The following is a 16,031-nucleotide window of genomic DNA, read 5'->3' on the forward strand; positions in this document are numbered from 1 at the left end:
GGTCGTGCTAGGGGTAGTGTTTTAGGGTGTAGCATAGTGCAGTGGTGTTTGTGTAGTGTAGGTGGTTGTGCAGGGGGTAGATGTAGGGTTGAGGGTAGTGCAGTGGTGTTTAGGTAGTGTAGGGGGTCGTGCTAGGGGTAGGGTTTTAGGATTTTGGTTAGTGCAGTGATGCTTGGGTAGTGTAGGGGCTTGTGCTGGGGGTAGTGTTTAAGGGTTTAGGGTAGTGCAGTGGTGTTTGTGTAGTGTAGGGAGTCGTGTTTTAGGGTTTAGGGTAGTGCAGTTGTGTTTGGGTAGTGTAGGGGGTTGTGCTGGGGTAGATGTAGGGTTTAAGGTAGTGCAGTGGTGTTTAGGTAGTGTATGGGGTCGTGCTAGGGGTAATGTTTTAGGGTTTAGGGTAGTGCAGTGGTGCTTGTGTAGTGTAGGGGTCGTGCTGAGGGGAGTGTTTTAGGGTTTAGGGTAGTGCAGTGGTGTTTCTGTAGTGTAGGGGGTCATGCAGGGTGTAGTGTTTTAGGGTTTAGGATAGTGCAGTGGTGTTTGTGTAATGTAGGGGAATGTGCTGGGGGTAGATGTAGGGTTTAGGGTAGTGCAGTGGTGTTTGGGTAGTATAGGGAGTCGTGCTGGGGGTAGTGTTTTAGTGTTTAGGGTAGTGCAGTGTTGCTTGTGCAGTATAGAGGGTCGTGCGGGGGTAGTGTTTTAGGGTTTAGGGTATTGCAGTGGTGTTTGGGTAGTGTAGGGGTAATGCTGGGGGTAGTGTTTTAGGGTTTAGGGTAGTGCAGTGGTGTTTGGGTAGTGTAGGGTTTCATGCTGGGGGAAGATTTAGGGTGTAGCATAGTGCAGTGGTGTTTGTGTAATGTAGGTGGTTGTGCAGGAGGTAGATGTAGGGTTGAGGGTAGTGCAGTGGTGCTAGGGGTAGGGTTTTAGGATTTTGGTTAGTGCAGTGATGTTTGGGTGGTGTAGGGGGTTGTGCTGGGGGTAGTGTTTAAGGGTTTAGGGTAGTGCAGTGGTGTTTGGGTAGTGTAGGGGGTTGTGCTGGGGTAGATGTAGGGTTTAAGGTAGTGCAGTGGTTTTTAGGTAGTGTATGGGGTCGTGCTAGGGGTAATGTTTTAGGGTTTAGGGTAGTGCAGTGGTGTTTGTGTAGTGTAGAGGTCGTGCTGGGCGTAGTGTTTTAGGGTTTAGGGTAGTGCAGTGATGTTTCTGTAGTGTAGGGAGTCGTGCAGGGGGTAGTGTTTTAGGGTTTAGGGTAGTGCAGTGGTGTTTGTGTAATATAGGGGGATGTGCTGGGGGTAGATTTAGGGTTTAGGGTAGTGCAGTGGTGTTTGGGTGGTATAGGGAGTTGTGCTGGGGTAGTGTTTTAGTGTTTAGGGTAGTGCAGTGGTGCTTGTGTAGTGTAGAGGGTCGTGCGGGGTAGTGTTTTAGGGTTTAGGGGATTGCAGTGGTGTTTGTGTAGTATTGGGGGTAGTGTTTTAGGGTAGTGCAGTGGTGTTTGGGTAGTGTAGGGGTAGTGCTGGGGGTAGTGTTTTAGGGTTTAGTTTATTCCAGTCTTGATTGTGTAGTGTAGTGTTCATGTTTTAGGGTTTAGGGTAGTGCAGTGGTGTTTGGGAAGTGTAGGGGGTCGTGCTGGGGGTAGTGTTTTAGGGTTTAGGGTAGTGCAGTGGTGTTTGTGTAGTGTAGGGGGTCGTGTTTTAGTGTTTAGGGTAGTGCAGTGGTGTTTGGGTAATGTAGGGGGTTGTGCTGGGGTAGATGTAGGGTTTAAGGTAGTGCAGTGGTGTTTAGGTAGTGTATGGGGTTGTGCTAGGGCTAATGTTTTAGGGTTTAGGGTAGTGCAGTGGTGTTTGTGTAGTGTAGGGGTCATGCTGGGGGTAGTGTTTTAGGGTTTAGGGTAGTGCAGTGGTGTTTCTGTAGTGCAGGGGGTAATGTTTTGGGGTTTAGGGTAGTGCAGTGGTGTTTGTGTAATGTAGGGGGATGTGCTGGGGGTAGATGTAGGGTTTAGGGTAGTGCAGTGGTGTTTGGGTAGTATAGGGAGTCGTGCTGGGGGTAGTGTTTTAGTGTATAGCGTAGTGCAGTGTTGCTTGTGTAGTGTAGAGGGTCGTGCGGGGGGTAGTGTTTTAGGGTTTAGGGTAGTGCAGTGGTGTTTGGGTAGTGTAGGGGGTGATGCTGGGGGAAGATTTAGGGTTTAGGGTAGTCCAGTGGTGTTTGTGTAGAGGGTCGTGTGGGGGTAGTGTTTTAGGGTTTAGGGGATTGCAGTGGTGTTTGTGTAGTATTGGGGGTAGTGTTTTAGGGTTTAGGGTAGTGCAGTGGTGTTTGGGTAGTGTAGGGGGTGATGCTGGGGGAAGATTTAGGGTTTAGGGTAGTCCAGTGGTGTTTGTGTAGAGGGTCGTGTGGGGGTAGTGTTTTAGGGTTTAGGGGATTGCAGTGGTGTTTGTGTAGTATTGGGGGTAGTGTTTTAGGGTTTAGGGTAGTGCAGTGGTGTTTGGGTAGTGTAGGGGTAGTGCTGGGGGTAGTGTTTTAGGGTTTAGTTCATTCCAGTCTTGATTGTGTAGTGTAGTGTTCATGTTTTAGTGTTTAGGGTAGTGCAGTGGTGTTTGGGTAGTGTAGGGGGTCGTGCTGGGGGTAGTGTTTTAGGGTTTAGGGTAGTGCAGTGGTGTTTGTGTAGTTTAAGGGGTGATACTGGGAGTAGATTTAGGGTTTAGGATAGTGCAGTGGTGTTTGAGTAGTGTAGGGGGTAATGCTGGGGGTAGGGTTTTCGGGTTTAGGGCAGAGCAGTGGTGTTTGTGTAGTGTATGGGGATCATGCTGGTGGAAGTGTTTTATGGTTTAGGGCATTGCAGTGGCGTTTGGGTAGTGTAGGGGGTCTTATTTTAGGGTTTAGGGTAGTGCAGTGGTGTTTGTGTAGTGAAGGGGGTTGTGATGGGAGTTGTGTTTTAGGGTTTAGGGTAGTGAAGTGGTGTTTGTGTAGTGTAGGGCTCGTGCTGGGGGTCGATTTAGGGTTAAGTGCAGTGGTGTTTGTGTAGTGTAGGGGGTCATGCTGGGGGTAGTGTTTTAGGGTTTAGGGTAGTGCATTGTTGTTTGTGTAGTGTAGGGGGTCAAAGCTGGGGTAAGTGTTTAAGGGTTTAGGGTAGTGCAGTGGTGTTTGTGTAGTGTAGGGGGTCGTGTTTTAGGGTTTAGGGTAGTGCAGTAGTGTTTGAGTAGTGTAGGGGGTTGTGCTGGGGTAGATTTAGGGTTTAGGGTAGTGCAGTGGTGTTTGGGTAGTATAGGGAGTCGTGCTGGGGGTAGTGTTTTAGCGTTTAGGGTAGTGCAGTGGTGCTTGTGTAGTGTTGAGGGTCGTGCGGGGGGTAGTGTTTTAGGGTTTAGGGTATTGCAGTGGTGTTTGTGTAGTATTGGGGGTAGTGTTTTAGGGTTTAGGGTAGTGCAGTGGTGTTTGGGTAGTGTAGGGGTAGTGCTGGGGGTAGTGTTTTAGGGTTTAGGGTAGTGCAGTCATGTTTGTGTAGTGTAGTGTTAATGTTTTAGGGTTTAGGGTAGTGCAGTGGTGTTTGGGTAGTGTAGGGGGTCGTGCTGGGGGAGTGTTTTTGAGTTTAGGGTAGTGCAGTTGTGATTGGGTAGTGAAGGGGGTCGTGAGGGGGGTAATGATTTAGGGCAGTGCAGAGGTGTTTGTGTAGTGTAGGGGGTCGTGCTGGGGGTAGTGTGTTAGGGTTTAGGGTAGTGCAGTGGTGTTTGTGTAGTGTAGGGGGTCGTGTTTTAGTGTTTAAGCTAGTGCAGTGGTGTTTGGGTAATGTAGGGGGTGGTGCTTGGGTAGATGCAGGGTTTAAGGTAGTGCAGTGGTGTTTTGGTAGTGTATGGGATTGTGCTAGGGGTAATGTTTTAGGGTTTAGGGTAGTGCAGTGGGGTTTGTGTAATGTAGGGGTCGTGCTGGGGGTAATGTTTTAGGGTTTAGGGTAGTGCAGTGGTGTTTCTGTAGTGTAGGGGGTCGTGCAAGGGTAGTGTTTATGGGTTTAGGGTAGTGCAGTGGTGTTTGTGTAATGTAGGGGTATGTGCTGGGAGTAGATTTAGGGTTTAGGGTAGTGCAGTGGTGTTTGGGTAGTATTGGGAGTCGTGCTGGGGGTAGTGTTTTAGTGTTTAGGGTAGTGCTGTGTTGCTTGTGTAGTGTAGAGGGTCGTGTGGGGGGTAGTGTTTTAGGGTTTAGGGTATTGCAGTGGTGTTTGTGTAGTGTTGGGGGTAGTGTTTTAGGGTTTAGGGTGGTGCAGTGGTGTTTGGGTAGTGTAGGGGTAGTGCTGGGGGTAGTGTTTTAGGGTTTAGGGTAGTGCAGTGGTGTTTGGGTTGTGTAGGGGGTCATGCTGGGGGAAGATTTAGGGTTTAGGGTAGCCCAGTGGTATTTGTGTAGAGTAGGGGGTCGCACTGGGTTGTGTTTTTGGGTTTAGGGTCGTGCTGTGCTGTTTGGGTAGTGTAGGGGGTCACGCTGGGGGTACTGTTTTAGGGTGTAGGGTAGTGCAGTGGTGTTTGTGTAGTGTAGGGGGATGTGCTGGGGTAGTGTTTTAGGGTTTAGGGTAGTGCAGTGGTTGTGTAGTGTAAGGGGTGATACTGGGAGTAGATATAGGGTGTAGGATAGTGCAGTGGTGTTTGGGTAGTGTAGGGGGTCATGCTGGGGGTAGGGTTTTAGGGTTTAGGGCAGGCAGTGGTGTTTGTGTAGTGTATGGGGATCGTGCTAGTAGAAGTGTTTTAGGGTTTAGGGAAGTGCAGTGGTGGTTTGGTAGTGTATGGGGTCTTATTTTAGGGTTTAGGTTAGTGCAGTGGTGTTTGTGTAGTGAAGGGGGTTGTGCTGGGAGTAGTGTTTTAGGGTTTAGGGTAGTGCAGTGGTGTTTGTGTAGTGTAGGGGGTAGTGCTGGGGTAAGTGTTTTAGGGTTTTGGGTAGTGCAGTGGTGTTTGTCTAGTGTAGAGGGTCGGGTTTTAGGGTAGTGCTGTGATGTTTGGGTAGTGTAGGGGGTCATGCTGGGGGTTGTGTTTTAGGGTTTAGGGTAGTGCAGTGGTGTTTGGGTAGTGTAGGGGGTCCTGCCGGGAGTAGTGTTTTAGGGATTAGGGTAGAGCAGTGGTGTTTGTGTAGTGTAGGGTGTCATGCTGGGGGTAGTGTTTTTGGGTTTAGGATAGTGCAGTGGTGTTTGTGTAGTGTAGGGGGTTTGTGTTTTAGGGAAGTGCAGTGGTATTTGAATAGTGTAGAGGTTCATGCTGGGGGTCGATATAGGGATTAGGGTAATGCAGTGGTGTTTGGGTAGTGTAGGGGTCGTGCTGCGGGTAGTGTTTTAGTGTTTAGGGCAGTGCAGTTGTGTTTGTGTAGTGTAGGGTGTCATGCTGGGGATAGTGTTTTAGGGTTTAGGGCAGTGCTGTGTTGTTTGTGTAGTGTAGGGGGTCATGCCGGGGGTAGTGTTTTAGGGTTTATGGCAGTGTAGTGGTGTTTGGGTATTGTAGGGGGTTGTGCTGGGGCTAGTGGTTTAGCGTTTAGGTTAGTGCAGTGGTGTTTCTGAAGTGTAGGGGGTTGTGTTTTACGGTTTATGGTAGTGCAGTGGTGTTTGGGTAGTGTAGGGGTCGTACTGGGGGTAGTGTTTTAGGGTGTAAGGTAGCGCAGTGGTGTTTGTGTTGTGTAGGGGGTCTTGCAGGGGTAAGTGATTTAGGGTTTAGGGTAGTGGAATGGTGCTTTGGTAATATAGGGGGTCGTGCTGGGGGTAGTGTTTTAGGTTTTAGGGTAGTGCAGTGGTGTTTGTGTGATGAAGGGGGTCGTGCTGGGGTAAGTGTTTTAGGGTTTAGGGTAGTGCAGTGGTGTTTGGCTAGTGTAGGGGGTTGTGCTAGGGGTAGTGTTTTAGGGTTTAGAGTAGTGCAGTGGTGTTTGTGTAGTGTAGGGGGTCGTGCTAGGGGTAGTGTTTTAGGGTGTAGCATAGTGCAGTGGTGTTTGTGTAGTGTAGGTGGTTGTGCAGGGGGTAGGGTTTTAGGATTTTGGTTAGTGCGGTGATGTTTGGGTAGTGTAGGGGCTTGTGCTGGGGGTAGTGTTTAATGGTTTAGGGTAGTGCAGTGGTGTTTGTGTTGTGTAGGGGGTCGTGTTTTAGGGTTTAGGGTAGTGCAGTGGTGTTTGGGTAGTGTAGGGGGTTGTGCTGTGGTAGATATAGGGTTTAAGGTAGTGCAGTGGTGTTTAGGTAGTGTATGGGGTTGTGCTAGGGGTAATGTTTTAGGGTTTAGGGTAGTGCAGTGGTGTTTGTGTAGAGTAGGGGTCATGCTGAGGGTAGTGTTTTAGGGTTTAGGGTAGTGCAGTTGTGTTTCTGTAGTGTAGGGGTCATGCAGGGGGTAGTGCTTTAGGGTTTAGGATAGTGCAGTGGTGTTTGTGTAATGTAGGGGATGTGCTGGGGGTAGATTTAGGATTTAGTGTAATGCAGTAGGGTAGTGCAGTGTTGCTTGTGTAGTGTAGAGGGTCGTGCGGGGGTAGTGTTTTAGTGTTTAGGGTAGTGCAGTGGTGTTTGGGTAGTGATGGGGTAATGCTGGAGGTAGTGTTTCAGGGTTTAGGGTAGTGCAGTGGTGTTTGGGTAGTGTAGGGGTTCATGCTGGGGGAAGATTTAGGGTGTAGCATAGTGCAGTGGTGTTTGTGTAGTGTAGGTGGTTGTGCAGGAGGTAGATGTAGGGTTGAGGGTATTGCAGTGGTGTTTAGGTAGTGTAGGGGGTCGTGCTAGGGGTAGGGTTTTAGGATTTTGGTTAGTGCAGTGATGTTTGGGTAGTGTAGGGGGTTGTGCTGGGGGTAGTGTTTAAGGGTTTAGGGTAGTACAGTGGTGTTTGGGTAGTGTAGGGGGTTGTGTTGGGGTAGATGTAGGGTTTAAGGTAGTGCAGTGGTGTTTAGGGAGTGTATGGGGTCGTGATAGGGGTAATGTTTTAGGGTTTAGGGTAGTGCAGTGGTGTTTGTGTAGTGTAGAGGTTGTGCTGGGGGTAGTGTTTTAGGGTTTAGGGTAGTGCAGTGGTGTTTGTGTAATGTAGGGGGATGTGCTGGGGTAGATTTAGGGTTTAGGGTAGTGCAGTGGTATTTGGGTAGTATAGGGAGTCGTGCTGGGGTAGTGTTTTAGTGTTTAGGGTAGTGCAGTGGTGCTTGTGTAGTGTAGAGGGTCGTGCGGGGGGTAGTGTTTTAGGGTTCAGGGTATTGCAGTGGTGTTTGTGTAGTATTGGGGGTGGTGTTTTAGGGTTTAGGGTAGTGCAGTGGTGTTTGGGTAGTGTAGGGGTAGTGCTGGGGGTAGTGTTTTAGGGTTTAGGGTAGTGCAGTCTTGTTTGTGTAGTGTAGTGTTCATGTTTTAGGGTTTAGGGTAGTGCAGTGGTGTTTGGGTAGTGTAGGGGGTCATGCTGGGGGTAGTGTTTTAGGGTTTAGGGTAGTGCAGTGGTGTCTGTGTAGTGTAGGGGGTCGTGTATTAGTGTTTAGGGTAGTGCAGTGGTGTTTGGGTAATGTAGGGGGTTGTGCTGGGGTAGATGTAGGGTTTTAGGTAGTGCAGTGGTGTTTAGGTAGTGTATGGGGTCGTGCTAGGGGTACTGTTTTAGGGTTTAGGGTAGTGCAGTGGTGTTTGTGTAGTGTAGGGGTCATGCTGGGGGTAGTGTTTTTAAGGTTTAGGGTAGTGCAGTGGTGTTTCTGCAGTGTAGGGGGTCGTGCAGGGGGTAGTGTTTTAGGGTTTAGGGTAGTGCAGTGGTGTTTGTGTAATGTAGGGGGATGTGCTGGGGTAGATTTAGGGTTCAGGGTAGTGCTGTGGTGTTTGGGTAGTATAGGGAGTCGTGCTGGGGGTAGCGTTTTAGTGTATAGGGCAGTGCAGTGTTGCTTGTGTAGTGTAGAGGGTCATGCGGGGGTATTCTTTTAGGGTTTAGGGTAGTGCAGTGGTGTTTGGGTAGTGTAGGGGGTCATGCTGGGGAAAGATTTAGGGTTTAGGGTAGTCCAGTGGTGTTTGTATAGAGTAGGGGGTCGCACGGGGTTGTGTTTTAGGGTTTAGGGTAGTGCTGTGTTGTTTGGCTAGTGTAGGGGGATCATGCTGGGGGTAGTGTTTTAGGGTGTAGGGTAGTGCAGTGGTGTTTGTGTAGTGTAGGGAGACGTGCTGGGTTAGTGTTTTAGGGTTTAGGGTAGTGCAGTGGTGTTTGTGTAGTGTAGGGGGTGATACTGGGAGTAGATTTAGGGTTTAGGATAGTGCAGTGGTGTTTGGGTAGTGTAGGGGGTCATGCTGGGGGTAGGGTTTTAGGGTTTAGGGCAGTGCAGTGGTGTTTGTGTAGTGTATGGGGATCGTGCTGGTGGAAGTGTTTTAGGGTTCAGGGCATTGCAGTGGTGTTTGGGTAGTGTAGGGGGTCTTATTTTAGGGTTTAGGTTAGTGCAGTGGTGTTTGTGTAGTGAAGTGGGTTGTGATGGGAGTAGTGTTTTAGGTTTTAGGGTAGTGAAGTGGTGTTTGTGTAGTGTAGGGGTCGTGCTGGGGTAGATTTAGGGTTTAGGGTAGTGTAGTGGTGTTTGGGTAGTATAGGGAGTTGTGCTGGGGGTAGTGTTCTAGCGTTTAGGGTACTGCAGTGGTGCTTGTGTAGTGTAGAGGGTCGTGCGGGGGTAGTGTTTTAGGGTTTAGGGTATTGCAGTGGTGTTTGTGTAGTATTGGGGGTAGTGTTTTAGGGTTTAGGGTGGTGCAGTCGTGTTTGTGTAGTGTAATGTTAATGTTTTAGGGTTTAGGGTAGAGCAGTGGTGTTTGGGTAGCGTAGGGAGTTGTGCTGGGGGGAGTGTATTTGAGTTTAGGGTAGTGCAGTTGTGATTGGGTAGTGAAGGGGGTCGTGAGGGGGGTAATGTTTTAGGGCAGTGCAGAGGTGTTTGTGTAGTGTAGGGGGTCGTGCTGGGGGTAGTGTGTTAGGGTTTAGGGTAGTGCAGTGGTGTTTGTGTAGTGTAGGGGGTCGTGTTTTAGTGTTTAGGCTAGTGCAGTGGTGTTTGGGTAATGTAGGGGGTTGTGCTGGGGTAGATGTAGGGTTTAAGGTAGTGCAGTGGTGTTTTGGTAGTGTATGGGATCGTGCTAGGGGTAATGTTTTAGGGTTTAGGGTAGTGCATTGGTGTTTGTGTAGTGTAGGCGTCGTGCTGGGGGTAGTGTTTTAGGGTTTAGGGTAGTGCAGTGGTGTTTCTGTAGTGTAGGGGGATGTGCTGGGGGTAGATTTAGGGTTTAGGGTAGTGCAGTGGTGTTTGGGTAGTATAGGGAGTCGTGCTGGGGGTAGTGTTTTAGTGTTTAGGGTAGTGCAGTGTTGCTTGTGTAGTGTAGAGGGTCGTGCGGGGGGTAGTGTTTTAGGGTTTAGGGTTTAGGGTATTGCAGTGGTTTTTGTGTAGTATTGGGGGTAGTGTTTTAGGGTTTAGGGTAGTGCAGTGGTGTTTGGGTAGTGTAGGGGTAGTGCTGGGGGTAGTGTTTTAGGGTTTAGGGTAGTGCAGTGGTGTTTGGGTAGTGTAGGGGGTCATGCTGGGGGAAGATTTAGGGTTTAGGGTAGTCCAGTGGTGTTTGTGTAGAGTAGGGGGTCACGCTGGGGGTACTGTTTTAGGGTTTAGGGTAGTGCAGTGGTGTTTGTGTAGTGTAGGGGGACATGCTGGTGTAGTGTTTTAGGGTTTAGGGTAGTGTAGTGGTTGTGTAGTGTAAGGGGTGATACTGGGAGTAGATATAGGGTTTAGGATAGTGCAGTGGTGTTTGGGTAGTGTAGGGGGTCATGCTGGGGGTAGGGTTTTAGGGTTTAGGGCAGTGCAGTGGTGTTTGTGTAGTGTATGGGGATCGTGCTGGTGGAAGTGTTTTAGGGTTTAGGGAAGTGCAGTCGTGTTTGGGTTGTGTATGGTGCCTTATTTTAAGCTCTAGGTTAGTGCAGTGGTGTTTGTGTAGTGAAGGGGGTTGTGCTGGGAGTAGTGTTTTAGGGTTTAGGGTAGTGCAGTGGTGTTTGTGTAGTGTAGGGGGTTGTGCTGGGGTAAGTGTTTTAGGGTTTAGGGTAGTGCAGTGGTGTTTGTCTAGTGTAGAGGGTCGGGTTTTAGGATAGTGCTGTGATGTTTGGGTAGTGTAGGGGGTCCTGCCGGGAGTAGTTTTTTAGGGATTAGGGTAGAGCAGTGGTGTTTGTGTAGTGTAGGGTGTCATGCTGGGGGTAGTGTTTTTGGGTTTAGCATAGTGCAGTGGTGTTTGTGTAGTGTAGGGGGTTGTGCTGCGGGTAGTGTTTTGGTGTTTAGGGCAGTGCAGTTGTGTTTGTGTAGTGTAGGGTGTCATGCTGGGGGTAGTGTTTTAGGGTTTAGGGCAGTGCAGTGGTATTGTAGTAGTATAGGGGGTCATGCTGGGGATAGTGTTTTAGGGTTTAGGGCAGTGCTGTGTTGTTTGTGTAGTGCAGGGGGTCATGCCGGGGGTAGTGTTTTAGGGTTTACGGCAGTGTAGTGGTGTTTGGGTATTGTTGGGAGTTGTGCTTGGGCTAGTGGTTTAGCGTTTAGGTTAGTGCAGTGGTGTTTCTGAAGTGTAGGGGGTTGTGTTTTACGGTGTATGGTAGTGCAGTGGTGTTTGGGTAGTGTAGGGGTCGTACTGGGGGTAGTGTTTTAGGGTGTAAGGTAGCGCTGTGGTGTTTGTGTTGTGTAAGGGGTCGTGCTAGGGGTAGTGTTTTAGGTTTTAGGGTAGTGCAGTGGTGTTTGTGTGATGAAGGGGGTCGTGCTGGGGTAAGTGTTTTAGGGTTTAGGGTAGTGCAGTGGTGTTTGGCTAGTGTAAGGGGTCGTGCTAGGGGTAGTGTTTTAGGGTTTAGGGTAGTGCAGTGGTGTTTGTGTAGTGTAGGGGGTCGTGCTAGGGGTAGTGTTTTAGGGTGTAGCATAGTGCAGTGGTGTTTGTGTAGTGTAGGTGGTTGTGCAGGAGGTAGATGTAGGGTTGAGGGTAGTGCAGTGGTGTTTAGGTAGTGTAGAGGGTCGTGCTAGGGGTAGGGTTTTAGGATTTTGGTTAGTGCAGTGATGCTTGGGTAGTGTAGGGGCTTGTGCTGGGGGTAGTGTTTAAGGGTTTAGGGTAGTGCAGTGGTGTTTGTGTAGTGTAGGGAGTCGTGTTTTAGGGTTTAGGGTAGTGCAGTTGTGTTTGGGTAGTGTAGGGGGTTGTGCTGGGGTAGATGTAGGGTTTAAGGTAGTGCAGTGGTGTTTAGGTAGTGTATGGGGTCGTGCTAGGGGTAATGTTTTAGGGTTTAGGGTAGTGCAGTGGTGCTTGTGTAGTGTAGGGGTCGTGCTGAGGGGAGTGTTTTAGGGTTTAGGGTAGTGCAGTGGTGTTTCTGTAGTGTAGGGGGTCATGCAGGGTGTAGTGTTTTAGGGTTTAGGATAGTGTAGTGGTGTTTGTGTAATGTAGGGGAATGTGCTGGGGGTAGATGTAGGGTTTAGGGTAGTGCAGTGGTGTTTGGGTAGTATAGGGAGTCGTGCTGGGGGTAGTGTTTTAGTGTTTAGGGTAGTGCAGTGTTGCTTGTGCAGTATAGAGGGTCGTGCGGGGGTAGTGTTTTAGGGTTTAGGGTATTGCAGTGGTGTTTGGGTAGTGTAGGGGTAATGCTGGGGGTTGTGTTTTAGGGTTTAGGGTAGTGCAGTGGTGTTTGGGTAGTGTAGGGGGTCCTGCCGGGAGTAGTGTTTTAGGGATTAGGGTAGAGCAGTGGTGTTTGTGTAGTGTAGGGTGTCATGCTGGGGGTAGTGTTTTTGGGTTTAGCATAGTGCAGTGGTGTTTGTGTAGTGTAGGGGGTTGTGCTGCGGGTAGTGTTTTGGTGTTTAGGGCAGTGCAGTTGTGTTTGTGTAGTGTAGGGTGTCATGCTGGGGGTAGTGTTTTAGGGTTTAGGGCAGTGCAGTGGTATTGTAGTAGTATAGGGGGTCATGCTGGGGATAGTGTTTTAGGGTTTAGGGCAGTGCTGTGTTGTTTGTGTAGTGCAGGGGGTCATGCCGGGGGTAGTGTTTTAGGGTTTACGGCAGTGTAGTGGTGTTTGGGTATTGTTGGGGGTTGTGCTTGGGCTAGTGGTTTAGCGTTTAGGTTAGTGCAGTGGTGTTTCTGAAGTGTAGGGGGTTGTGTTTTACGGTGTATGGTAGTGCAGTGGTGTTTGGGTAGTGTAGGGGTCGTACTGGGGGTAGTGTTTTAGGGTGTAAGGTAGCGCTGTGGTGTTTGTGTTGTGTAAGGGGTCGTGCTAGGGGTAGTGTTTTAGGTTTTAGGGTAGTGCAGTGGTGTTTGTGTGATGAAGGGGGTCGTGCTGGGGTAAGTGTTTTAGGGTTTAGGGTAGTGCAGTGGTGTTTGGCTAGTGTAAGGGGTCGTGCTAGGGGTAGTGTTTTAGGGTTTAGGGTAGTGCAGTGGTGTTTGTGTAGTGTAGGGGGTCGTGCTAGGGGTAGTGTTTTAGGGTGTAGCATAGTGCAGTGGTGTTTGTGTAGTGTAGGTGGTTGTGCAGGGGGTAGATGTAGGGTTGAGGGTAGTGCAGTGGTGTTTAGGTAGTGTAGGGGGTCGTGCTAGGGGTAGGGTTTTAGGATTTTGGTTAGTGCAGTGATGCTTGGGTAGTGTAGGGGCTTGTGCTGGGGGTAGTGTTTAAGGGTTTAGGGTAGTGCAGTGGTGTTTGTGTAGTGTAGGGAGTCGTGTTTTAGGGTTTAGGGTAGTGCAGTTGTGTTTGGGTAGTGTAGGGGGTTGTGCTGGGGTAGATGTAGGGTTTAAGGTAGTGCAGTGGTGTTTAGGTAGTGTATGGGGTCGTGCTAGGGGTAATGTTTTAGGGTTTAGGGTAGTGCAGTGGTGCTTGTGTAGTGTAGGGGTCGTGCTGAGGGGAGTGTTTTAGGGTTTAGGGTAGTGCAGTGGTGTTTCTGTAGTGTAGGGGGTCATGCAGGGTGTAGTGTTTTAGGGTTTAGGATAGTGCAGTGGTGTTTGTGTAATGTAGGGGAATGTGCTGGGGGTAGATGTAGGGTTTAGGGTAGTGCAGTGGTGTTTGGGTAGTATAGGGAGTCGTGCTGGGGGTAGTGTTTTAGTGTTTAGGGTAGTGCAGTGTTGCTTGTGCAGTATAGAGGGTCATGCGGGGGTAGTGTTTTAGGGTTTAGGGTATTGCAGTGGTGTTTGGGTAGTGTAGGGGTAATGCTGGGGGTAGTGTTTTAGGGTTTAGGGTAGTGCAGTGGTGTTTGGGTAGTGTAGGGGGTCCTGCCGGGAGCGGTGTTTTAGGGATTAGGGTAGAGCAGTGGTGTTTGTGTAGTGTAGGGTGTCATGCTGGGGGTAGTGTTTTTGGGTTTAGCATAGTGCAGTGGTGTTTGTGTAGTGTAGGGGGTTGTGCTGCGGGTAGTGTTTTGGTGTTTAGGGCAGTGCAGTTGTGTTTGTGTAGTGTAGGGTGTCATGCTGGGGGTAGTGTTTTAGGGTTTAGGGCAGTGCAGTGGTATTGTAGTAGTATAGGGGGTCATGCTGGGGATAGTGTTTTAGGGTTTAGGGCAGTGCTGTGTTGTTTGTGTAGTGCAGGGGGTCATGCCGGGGGTAGTGTTTTAGGGTTTACGGCAGTGTAGTGGTGTTTGGGTATTGTTGGGGGTTGTGCTTGGGCTAGTGGTTTAGCGTTTAGGTTAGTGCAGTGGTGTTTCTGAAGTGTAGGGGGTTGTGTTTTACGGTGTATGGTAGTGCAGTGGTGTTTGGGTAGTGTAGGGGTCGTACTGGGGGTAGTGTTTTAGGGTGTAAGGTAGCGCTGTGGTGTTTGTGTTGTGTAAGGGGTCGTGCTAGGGGTAGTGTTTTAGGTTTTAGGGTAGTGCAGTGGTGTTTGTGTGATGAAGGGGGTCGTGCTGGGGTAAGTGTTTTAGGGTTTAGGGTAGTGCAGTGGTGTTTGGCTAGTGTAAGGGGTCGTGCTAGGGGTAGTGTTTTAGGGTTTAGGGTAGTGCAGTGGTGTTTGTGTAGTGTAGGGGGTCGTGCTAGGGGTAGTGTTTTAGGGTGTAGCATAGTGCAGTGGTGTTTGTGTAGTGTAGGTGGTTGTGCAGGGGGTAGATGTAGGGTTGAGGGTAGTGCAGTGGTGTTTAGGTAGTGTAGGGGGTCGTGCTAGGGGTAGGGTTTTAGGATTTTGGTTAGTGCAGTGATGCTTGGGTAGTGTAGGGGCTTGTGCTGGGGGTAGTGTTTAAGGGTTTAGGGTAGTGCAGTGGTGTTTGTGTAGTGTAGGGAGTCGTGTTTTAGGGTTTAGGGTAGTGCAGTTGTGTTTGGGTAGTGTAGGGGGTTGTGCTGGGGTAGATGTAGGGTTTAAGGTAGTGCAGTGGTGTTTAGGTAGTGTATGGGGTCGTGCTAGGGGTAATGTTTTAGGGTTTAGGGTAGTGCAGTGGTGCTTGTGTAGTGTAGGGGTCGTGCTGAGGGGAGTGTTTTAGGGTTTAGGGTAGTGCAGTGGTGTTTCTGTAGTGTAGGGGGTCATGCAGGGTGTAGTGTTTTAGGGTTTAGGATAGTGCAGTGGTGTTTGTGTAATGTAGGGGAATGTGCTGGGGGTAGATGTAGGGTTTAGGGTAGTGCAGTGGTGTTTGGGTAGTATAGGGAGTCGTGCTGGGGGTAGTGTTTTAGTGTTTAGGGTAGTGCAGTGTTGCTTGTGCAGTATAGAGGGTCATGCGGGGGTAGTGTTTTAGGGTTTAGGGTATTGCAGTGGTGTTTGGGTAGTGTAGGGGTAATGCTGGGGGTAGTGTTTTAGGGTTTAGGGTAGTGCAGTGGTGTTTGGGTAGTGTAGGGTTTCATGCTGGGGGAAGATTTAGGGTGTAGTATAGTGCAGTGGTGTTTGTGTAATGTAGGTGGTTGTGCAGGAGGTAGATGTAGGGTTGAGGGTAGTGCAGTGGTGCTAGGGGTAGGGTTTTAGGATTTTGGTTAGTGCAGTGATGTTTGGGTGGTGTAGGGGGTTGTGCTGGGGGTAGTGTTTAAGGGTTTAGGGTAGTGCAGTGGTGTTTGGGTAGTGTAGGGGGTTGTGCTGGGGTAGATGTAGGGTTTAAGGTAGTGCAGTGGTTTTTAGGTAGTGTATGGGGTCGTGCTAGGGGTAATGTTTTAGGGTTTAGGGTAGTGCAGTGGTGTTTGTGTAGTGTAGAGGTCGTGCTGGGCGTAGTGTTTTAGGGTTTAGGGTAGTGCAGTGATGTTTCTGTAGTGTAGGGAGTCGTGCAGGGGGTAGTGTTTTAGGGTTTAGGGTAGTGCAGTGGTGTTTGTGTAATATAGGGGGATGTGCTGGGGGTAGATTTAGGGTTTAGGGTAGTGCAGTGGTGTTTGGATGGTATAGGGAGTTGTGCTGGGGTAGTGTTTTAGTGTTTAGGGTAGTGCAGTGGTGCTTGTGTAGTGTAGAGGGTCGTGAGGGGTAGTGTTTTAGGGTTTAGGGGATTGCAGTGGTGTTTGTGTAGTATTGGGGGTAGTGTTTTAGGGTAGTGCAGTGGTGTTTGGGTAGTGTAGGGGTAGTGCTGGGGGTAGTGTTTTAGGGTTTAGTTTATTCCAGTCTTGATTGTGTAGTGTAGTGTTCATGTTTTAGGGTTTAGGGTAGTGCAGTGGTGTTTGGGAAGTGTAGGGGGTCGTGCTGGGGGTAGTGTTTTAGGGTTTAGGGTAGTGCAGTGGTGTTTGTGTAGTGTAGGGGGTCGTGTTTTAGTGTTTAGGGTAGTGCAGTGGTGTTTGGGTAATGTAGGGGGTTGTGCTGGGGTAGATGTAGGGTTTAAGGTAGTGCAGTGGTGTTTAGGTAGTTTATGGGGTTGTGCTAGGGCTAATGTTTTAGGGTTTAGGGTAGTGCAGTGGTGTTTGTGTAGTGTAGGGGTCATGCTGGGGGTAGTGTTTTAGGGTTTAGGGTAGTGCAGTGGTGTTTCTGTAGTGCAGGGGGTAATGTTTTGGGGTTTAGGGTAGTGCAGTGGTGTTTGTGTAATATAGGGGGATGTGCTGGGGGTAGATTTAGGGTTTAGGGTAGTGCAGTGGTGTTTGGGTAGTATAGGGAGTCGTGCTGGGGGTAGTGTTTTAGTGTATAGCGTAGTGCAGTGTTGCTTGTGTAGTGTAGAGGGTCGTGCGGGGGGTAGTGTTTTAGGGTTTAGGGTATTTCAGTGGTGTTTGTGTAGTATTGGGGGTAGTGTTT

The sequence above is a fragment of the Triturus cristatus genome, chromosome 1_1 (genome assembly GCF_964204655.1).
Source record: "Triturus cristatus chromosome 1_1, aTriCri1.1, whole genome shotgun sequence".
NCBI lineage: Eukaryota > Metazoa > Chordata > Amphibia > Caudata > Salamandridae > Triturus > Triturus cristatus.